The sequence below is a fragment of the Camellia sinensis genome, unplaced genomic scaffold (genome assembly GCF_055761805.1).
Source record: "Camellia sinensis isolate YWXY unplaced genomic scaffold, ASM5576180v1 Unanchor2, whole genome shotgun sequence".
Taxonomy (NCBI): Eukaryota; Viridiplantae; Streptophyta; class Magnoliopsida; order Ericales; family Theaceae; genus Camellia; species Camellia sinensis.
This window is the reverse complement of record NW_028129079.1, coordinates 15,074,307-15,082,811: the sequence shown is the minus strand read 5'-3', so window position 1 is coordinate 15,082,811 and position 8,505 is coordinate 15,074,307. Positions and strand designations below refer to the sequence as shown.

The window sequence follows — 8,505 nt, the reverse complement described above, 5'->3', positions numbered from 1 at the left end:
CGTTGGTAACTTATTTAATTATTTGTTAATTTTATAACATTTTTACCATCTAAAGCCTGTTTGCTAAGGTGCCATTTGGTAATACTTACGTTTTCAGTTTTCTGTTTATATTTACAAAAATTTTAAAAACTTAAATAAAAACTTGTTTGGTAAAATTTTTGATTTATAAATCAGTGGTCTCAGTTTATAAATTTGGCCAAAAAATGTAAACTCAAAAAATGTGTTTCCGTTTTGAGTTTTGAGTTTTTTTTTTTTTTTTACCACCAAACACTAGCCACCACCCGTCACCATTTTCCACCACCGTCTTCCGCCACCACCACCCACCATCCATCCCCCACCACCACCTGCCACCACCACTCACCACCCACCTGCCACCACCACCCATCACCTACCACCAACACCCACCTGTCAGCCACCATCACCCACCACCCACTCGCCACCACCACCCACCTGCCATCTACTCGCCACTACCATCCACCGCCCGCCACCTACCCACTACCACCACTCAGCACCCATCTACCACCACCATCCACCACCAGCCACCCACAACCACCAGCCACCCACCCGCCACCACCACCCACTACCACCACCACCACCCACCCGCCACCCACCTGCCACCACCACCACCACCACCACCCACTCGCTACCACCTACCACCTTCACCCACCACCTGCCACCATCCGCCATCCGCCACCCACCTACCACAACCACCCACCACCCGTCACCACCATCCACCACCCGTTACCACCATCACCACCATACACTCGCTACCACTCACCATCCGCCACCGTCACCTACCCACTCACCCACCATCACAACCCGCCACCTACCTGCCACCACCACCCACCCGCCACCACCCGCCACACACCTGTCACCACCACCGACCACCCGCCGCCACCACCACCACCACCACCCACTCGCTACCACCAGCTACCGTCATCCACCCACCCACCCACCGCCACCACCGTCACCCACCCACCGCCACCACCGTCACCCACCCACCCGCCACCACCACCCGCCACCTACCTGCCACCACCACCCACCCGCCACACACCAGCCACCACCATCGACCACCAACCACCACCACCACCACCACCCACCCGCCACCGTCATCTACCCACCCACCCACCCACCACCACCCACCGCCACCACCTACCACCACCTGCCATTCCGCCATCGCCGACCACCCGCCACCACCACCACCCACTCGGTACCACCCACCACTACCACCACCCACCACCCACCGTCATCACTTTCCACCATCTTCCGCCGCCACTTGCCATTTCTCATTCTTTTTTATATTTTTAAATTTTGTTAAACATTTTGTCAATTACCAAACACGTTTGTAATTTATGTTTTTCTAAAAATAAACAAAAACCAGTTTATAAAATTTTTGTAAATATAAACTGAAAACGTAAACGTTACCAAACAGACCCTTAACCATTTCATTTTCAGTTTTCAATTTATATTTACAAAAATTTAAAAAACTGTCATAAAAATTTGTTTGATAATTTTTTTGGTTTATAAATGGTTGTCTCAGTTTGTAAATTTGAGGAAAAAATGTAAATTCAAAAAATAAGTTTACATTGGTTTTTAAATAGAAATTTAAAAATTTTACTAGCAAAAATTTTTTTCAATTAATTTTTTTTTCAATTAATTTTTTTCAAATAATTTTTTCTCCAATTAACTTTTTTTTTGGTAAATTATACTAACACCCCCCTGAGGTTTATGTTTATTACACTTCTCCCCTCACCTTTTGGAAATTACATTTCCCCCCTAAGGTTTAAAGTTTCATTACAGATTTTCCCCTTTAGCAATTTAATTTTTTTAAATACTAATTTTACCCTCAGTGGGTAAATTACATTGACACCCTTCACATTTTAAAAATTACAATCCTCTCCCTAAGGTTTAAATTATATATTTATATTATTCCCAACTAGACAAATTACATATTTATATTTAAAAATTACAATCCTCTCCCCTTTAGCAATTTAATTTTTGTTTATTTTTTTGTCTTTTGTGACATTTTTTTATATGTTTGTTAAATAAATTATATATTTATATTATTCCCAACTAGACAAATATAAAAAATAAAAAAAATTGAAAAATTAAAAAAAATTATATATTTATATTATAATGTCTTTTTATTATAATAAAATTATCTTCATTTAATATTAGCTAAAATTATTTTATCTTCATTTAATAAAATTATCTATTTGTTAAAAAAAATTATCTTCATTTAAAAAATATATTTATTTTTTTTACATTATACTTTATTGAAAATATTAAATAATAATACAAATTAGTGAACATTATCTATTAAAAAAATAAGCCAACCACATTATTGAAAAAATAAACCAAACATTATACCTTGTTAAACAAACCAAACAGAGCCCAACGGCTCTTTATTAAACAAACCAAACACCTTATAAAATATATTTGATCAAGACAGATCAAGACAGACCAAACAACTTCTCACTCTCTTCTCCTCCTCCATGGCTCTTCCTCTCCCTCTCCCTCTCCCTCTCATTCTCACTCTTTCTCCTCCGTGGCCGAAATCAAACACAGCACAAACCAAACCAAACAGAGCACAAGATCGGAACCCGATCTCCCCTTCTCCTCCAAGATCGGAACCCCCTCCTCCATGATCTCCTCCAAGATCGTAACCCCTTTTCCTCCATGATCTCCTCCATGATCGGTCGGAACCCGATCTCCCCCTTCTCCTCCAAGATTGGAACCCCCTCTCTCTGGTTTCACTCTATCTCCCTCTCAATTTTTTTTTTGATATATATGTTTTGAATTTTTTTAATATATATACATATATATATATATATATGTCTTCAATTTTTTTTATCTGTCATGAACAATTTTGAGAAATTAATGGATTATTTGAGAAATTAATTTCAGATTATTTATGTTGGTATTCCTTATATTTTTTAAATCTGTTATCAAATCTGGTATGAAATATTGAATATGAAATTAATTTTAGGAAATCTGTTTTATGTTGGAATATGAAATTCTGGTATGAAATCTATTTTGTTCAAATCAGATTTTTTATCATTAATATTGAATCTGTTTTTTGATGAATTCTGGTATTGAATATTGAATATTGATGAATTCTGCTATGATGAATTATTTGAGAAATCTGTTTTGTGGATGAATATTGAATATTGATGAATTCTGCTATGATGAATTCTGCTTATCTGCTTAATCATTGTTATGTGGATGTGGGCTTTTCCAATTTTATTTTGTTCTTCTTTTTATTTTTATCCTCCTTTAGGTAGACAACTGAATTTCATTAAAATGAAACTAATGGCCTTTTGTTTCTGTAACCAAGTGCTTTTGCCTCCTTAAGTTTGCTTTAATTTATTGTCATAGGGAGTGGATATATTTATTTTGTTAGAGAATAATTTAAAGTATAGTTAAGGGTGCAAAAGCACCAAAAACAAAAATTAAATTCATTGATTATTAATTGAATATTGATGAATATTGAATATTTCATTGAATATTTCATTGAATATTCATTGAATATTGTTTTCTGGTTCATTGAATATTTCATTGTTTGATTATATATTCATTGAATATTGATGAATTTCTAAGTTTTTTAATGATGAACCAGTCTATCGATTCAATTGATTATTTTTTAGGTGTTTTTACTTAGATAGTCAATGTCATATATATGTAGGTAATACTTCGATTGGAGCTGGATTAAAAATGATGGATCATAAAGGATCATAAAGGACATTTTCATAGATTCGTAACAAAAATTCATAATTTAATCGTCTTATTAAATTTAGTAATTTTCATGTTCTTTTATCTCAGTATGTTATATTTAACCTTTGTTTGATTTTTGGTTTTCGAAAGATAAATTCGGACACATTGTTATTTTAGGCTCAATCTGAATTGGGGATTTGTTATATATATATAGATATCTCTATTAGATCTTAAATTCACTGTTGAAAGAAGTTTTTATTTATTTTCATAGATTGACTACACTGCCTGTGGTTTAGTTGGATTCTTGGCATGATCAAATTCAAATCCAACATGATCTTATTTTATATAGTTACAAGTTTTCAGAATATATTAAATATTTTAGTTTTTTATAAGGTAGGTAATGCGAAGTAGGTATTGGTTGACCTGTTTACCAAAAAATAGATATTTGGTTGCATAGTTTTGAGTGCTTGTTAATTTTGTTTGATTTTTATCCCTCTTACATGTAGATGGGTTATATTGGAAGTTCTTGACAAAGTTTACCTAGGATCAGTAAACTGGAAGCAAGCAACAAAACCTCCCATCAAGATGCCTTTCAGAAAAGTTGAGAATTGCAACCAAGCTATACGGATTGGAAAGGAATTGAACTTCTCTCTTGTGAATGTAGCAGGAAACGATATTGTATAGGGAAACAAGAAACTCATACTAGGTTAGTGCACTTTGACACATGCTATTGGGCTTATGTGATAACTACGTTGAAGAAAAGTTTTCTTGAGTCACAATTTCTTGTCATATATCTGCTTTTAGTAGACTTTGCTCAGTTCTGCATTTATTCTTTTAGTTTCATTTCTACTTAGTTACTATCTTCTGTTTGAGCCAGAACCTTCATGCATCTTGAGCAGGGCGGGGTAAGAAAATAATATTAATAACCAAGTATTTTTTTTCTTGTCCTGTCATGGGCCACATAGCATTTGTGTGTTTGCAATACAGTTGTGTTCTGATATATGCATAAGATAATATGATTAACAGTTGTGCTAGACCAAAGCCTCATCTCTTTTAATAGTACTATGGGTGGTCAAATACTTCTATTCTAAACATATTATAATAAATTCATAATTGTTATAGGACTTCATAATGTTATGAGTGTTTGAATTGCTGATTAACCGAGCTAATAATGGCTTTTTCAGGAAGAGAACCTGTCAGCTATGAATACTGATCCTTGGTATTCTGCCTATCACTATTCTCATCCTCCTTTGTTGAAAGACTTGCTGCAATCGATGAACTTGACAAGAAGGAAGACTGAAAACGAACACAGGCTACCTAAAGCCAGTGAATGCACTTTCTAGTCCATTTTATACTCTTTTTAACTTGAGCATTTTCAAGCTTTAGAAATCGTTGGTTTTGAGTTTCGCCGTATGAGTCCTGTTGAAATTGACATTTCTCTGTTCTGGTATTAAATTCCACACCCAACAAAGGTAAGGCTGAGTTATGGGGATTTTCTGAGTTAGGTAAAAAAAATTACAAAAATGAACTGGAAATAGCTTAATGTAACTGAGTTGCTTTATGTATTATTCTTCTGCATGCTTCATGTCAGTTTTTCAAAAATGAAAACGAAAACACTTCTTGTCTGCCATGTTGTATCCTGACTTTCCTAATCAAAGGGGCATATCTTGTTCTTTACAAGTACTTTTCAGATATTCCTAGGTAGTAGTCATACTTGTGTGGAGCTAGTGAGACTTGTGGGTTGAGTGACGTTGAGCATATATATATATATATATTTTCTAATGTTTGTTGTGCAGATTGGCAAGCTGGTACATATTGTGAAGGAATTTTTTGTTTGGTGGGTTGAGATGAATGTAAGCATATATTTTGTAGTGTTTTATGTGTGAGTTGAGTGTGTGGGTTGAGTGGCTAAGGACTATATTGTGTGTTTGTTCTCAACCTGTTTTGTTCTTTCCTTTTGGTTCTCATTGGTGGTTGTTATACTATTCAAAATGGGTCTCTCATGTGTTCAACACCCCCATAGACCCTGTTATGTGGCGGTTGAACATGTGTAATCCTATGTTTGAGTGGTTAGTTCTAGTATGGAGCTTATTTTATTTATTATTTTTTTTGGTTTTCTTTTTTACTGATATCAACTTCTTTATGTTGCCTTTCAGATTGAACTGAAGACTGGACCAGTTGATTTTTGATTTCCTACAACCAATTAGACCAGACACTGTTTCACTCACTACATTGAGTTTCACAGGCACACTTTTTTAGTATTATATCATTTTGAGGCATTCATGAATGAATGGGCTCTATATGAAGAGTTTTAAACATCTTACCAACTTATTGTAGAACTAAGTAATTGCCTTTTTATTTTTATTTTTATTCTTCAATCAAAAACTGCAGGTGCTTAGCAGCAAAAGGAGAGCAAAAGGAGAGGAGTCTAGTGAATGTCACAGATTTGCCAAATATTACCGGTCCCTTTGCCTAGGTGAATGGGTGAGTGCCATTGCTGTTAAAATAACTTTTTTCTTGGTTTGTTTTGACTTGGAAATTTCTTCTAGTATGTTTGGATGCATTATGGTAAATAGGCTTAATGAGTTATATTTTGTCCTGTTTGCACAGATGATGAACTAACTACAATTATACTAAATAATCAATTTCACTTTTATGCTTCTTGATCCCTTAATATACTAATATTATGTGGCTTGGCAATTTTATTTTATAGTTTAGAGTATGTGCTTATATGTTTACACCAAGCCTTGATGAATCAGTTTTCTAGATAGAATAGCTACTTTATTTATTTATTTATTTTATTATTATTATACTTTTGAAAGGATTGAAGTGCTAGTTAAATTTCATTTATGATAAAATTCTTTAGTTAAAATGATATTTGATTTGTAGAATCAAGAAATGCTTTTAGTGCATGCACATATATTTTAAGGCTAGTGATGCTTTGTGAGAAAATGTTGAGCAACTAAAAATAATATATTGATAAACTGAGTTACAAATTGGATTGGTGTGATTTGGTTCTTTGTTCCCATAGTTCATCTGGGCTCATAATATTGGTTAACCAACTCCCTCGAGTTTAGGCTAGGATTGGGAATGAACTTAAAAATGGAACCAATTTAAGACTTCAACAATCTTACTCGTGAAAACAAAGACAGACTTTCACTTATAAACATCCATTTTCAGAAAGATTTGGGATTGGATAGCTTAGATACTGTGGAGATTGTAAAGGCTCTAGAAGAGGAGTTCAAGCTAGAGATACTGTGGTCATTTTTTAGTTATTTTTTCCATCCACACCCTCTATACTTTGAATTAAGATTATTTGTTCTATGCTTATACAGAAAGCTTTATGCAGTCATATGTGATCCAAGTGGACCTCTTTATTTTTGCAGCTAGGGATATGCATATGGTATGAGAAGTTTTCAGATCTCAAATTCAGAGATTTTTTTCTTACATGAGAAAGCTGTGCAGGTAAAAAAATAGGGAATACAGTCCCTAGTCTAGTGGTAGACTTCTTCAATGAAAAGTGTGCAAGACCGAGGAATTAGTGACTATTTAGGCTGCATTTGATGTTTGGGATATGTCGAATTAGTGACTAATTTGTTTGTACATTATATCCCAAATTTGTTCAACTTGTGGTCTTTGGACCAAGTCTCTTTAAGGAATCAATTTCTTCCTTTTTCTTTTTCTTTTTCCTTTTACCTGATGAATTTTTCAGTTCTCATGATTGTGAATCAATTTATGCCTTCATGTTGAATTTTTTGATCAAGTATTATTTTCTCTATGTGCCTGCAAAATTTGTTTATACTATATCTTTGGTGTGTTCTTATTTTGGTTTGCTGAATTAACTTTTTAGTTTATTCATATGCATCAGCGGTTTCTGAATTAGTTTGTGTTCTCATTTTCAGGTCAGAAATTTTTTGGAGAGATGCAAAATATGGTCCAAGAATTAAAGAACTTAGTTTTTTAAGTTTTTTCATTTTTTAATATATGTAAGCACAGATAATTTTTTTTATTTAATTCCTTTGTATATAGTTTTGAATATTTAATTTCCATTTATGAAATATATGACGTTATTCTATTCAATATGTGGTTATGATTCAAAATATAGTATATAGTGTGTATTACATTATTCAAATGTGCATACAAAAATAATATTGATTATTTTTCAAATATGTAGCACCTTTTTTTTATCACAGATTTTATTAGTTATTAATCACATTTAAAAGATGTGATCTAAATGTTATTAATCACACTTAAATGATGTGATGTAAATATTTTTAATCACACTTAAAAGGTGTGATCTAAATGTTATTAATCACACTTAAAAAGTGTGATTAAAAATGATCATTTTTAATCACACTTTCAAAGATCACACTTAAAAGGTGTGATCAAAATATTTTTAATCACACTTAAAAGGTGTGATCTAAAGTTTTTAATCACATTTAAAAGGTGTGAACTAAAGTTTTTAATCACACTTAAAAGGTGTGATCTAAATATTTTTAACCACACTTAAAAGGTGTGATCTAAATATTTTTAATCACACTTAAAAGGTGTGATCTAAATGTTTTTAACCACACTTAAAAGGTGTGATCTAAATATTATTAATCACACTTAAAATGTGTGATGAAAGCATTTTTTAATGACACTTAAAAAGTGTGATTAAAAATGACCATTTTTAATCACACTCCTAAAGACCACACTTTAATAAAACTTAAAAGGTGTGATTAAAAAACATACATCACACCAAAAAAGTGTGATCTTTATCTATATTTGTAGTAGTTATTCAAGTCATTT

The 8,505-nt window shown here is 33.5% G+C and overlaps 1 long non-coding RNA gene across 5 annotated transcripts; it reads left to right on the top strand.

Moving 5' to 3' along the window:
- Nucleotides 1–2,407: 2,407 nt before the first annotated feature.
- LOC145815447 (uncharacterized) lies at nt 2,408–7,794 on the top strand. Of its 5 annotated transcripts, XR_014358378.1 has the most exons (8): nt 2,436–2,750; nt 4,221–4,420; nt 4,899–5,186; nt 5,511–5,567; nt 5,871–5,959; nt 6,106–6,198; nt 7,101–7,179; nt 7,617–7,794. It is a non-coding gene; the product is annotated as an uncharacterized LOC145815447 (long non-coding RNA). The 5 variants fall into 5 exon arrangements; XR_014358380.1 differs by lacking the exon at nt 5,511–5,567; XR_014358377.1 differs by lacking the exon at nt 7,101–7,179.
- The last annotated feature ends 711 nt before the right edge of the window (nt 7,795–8,505 follow it).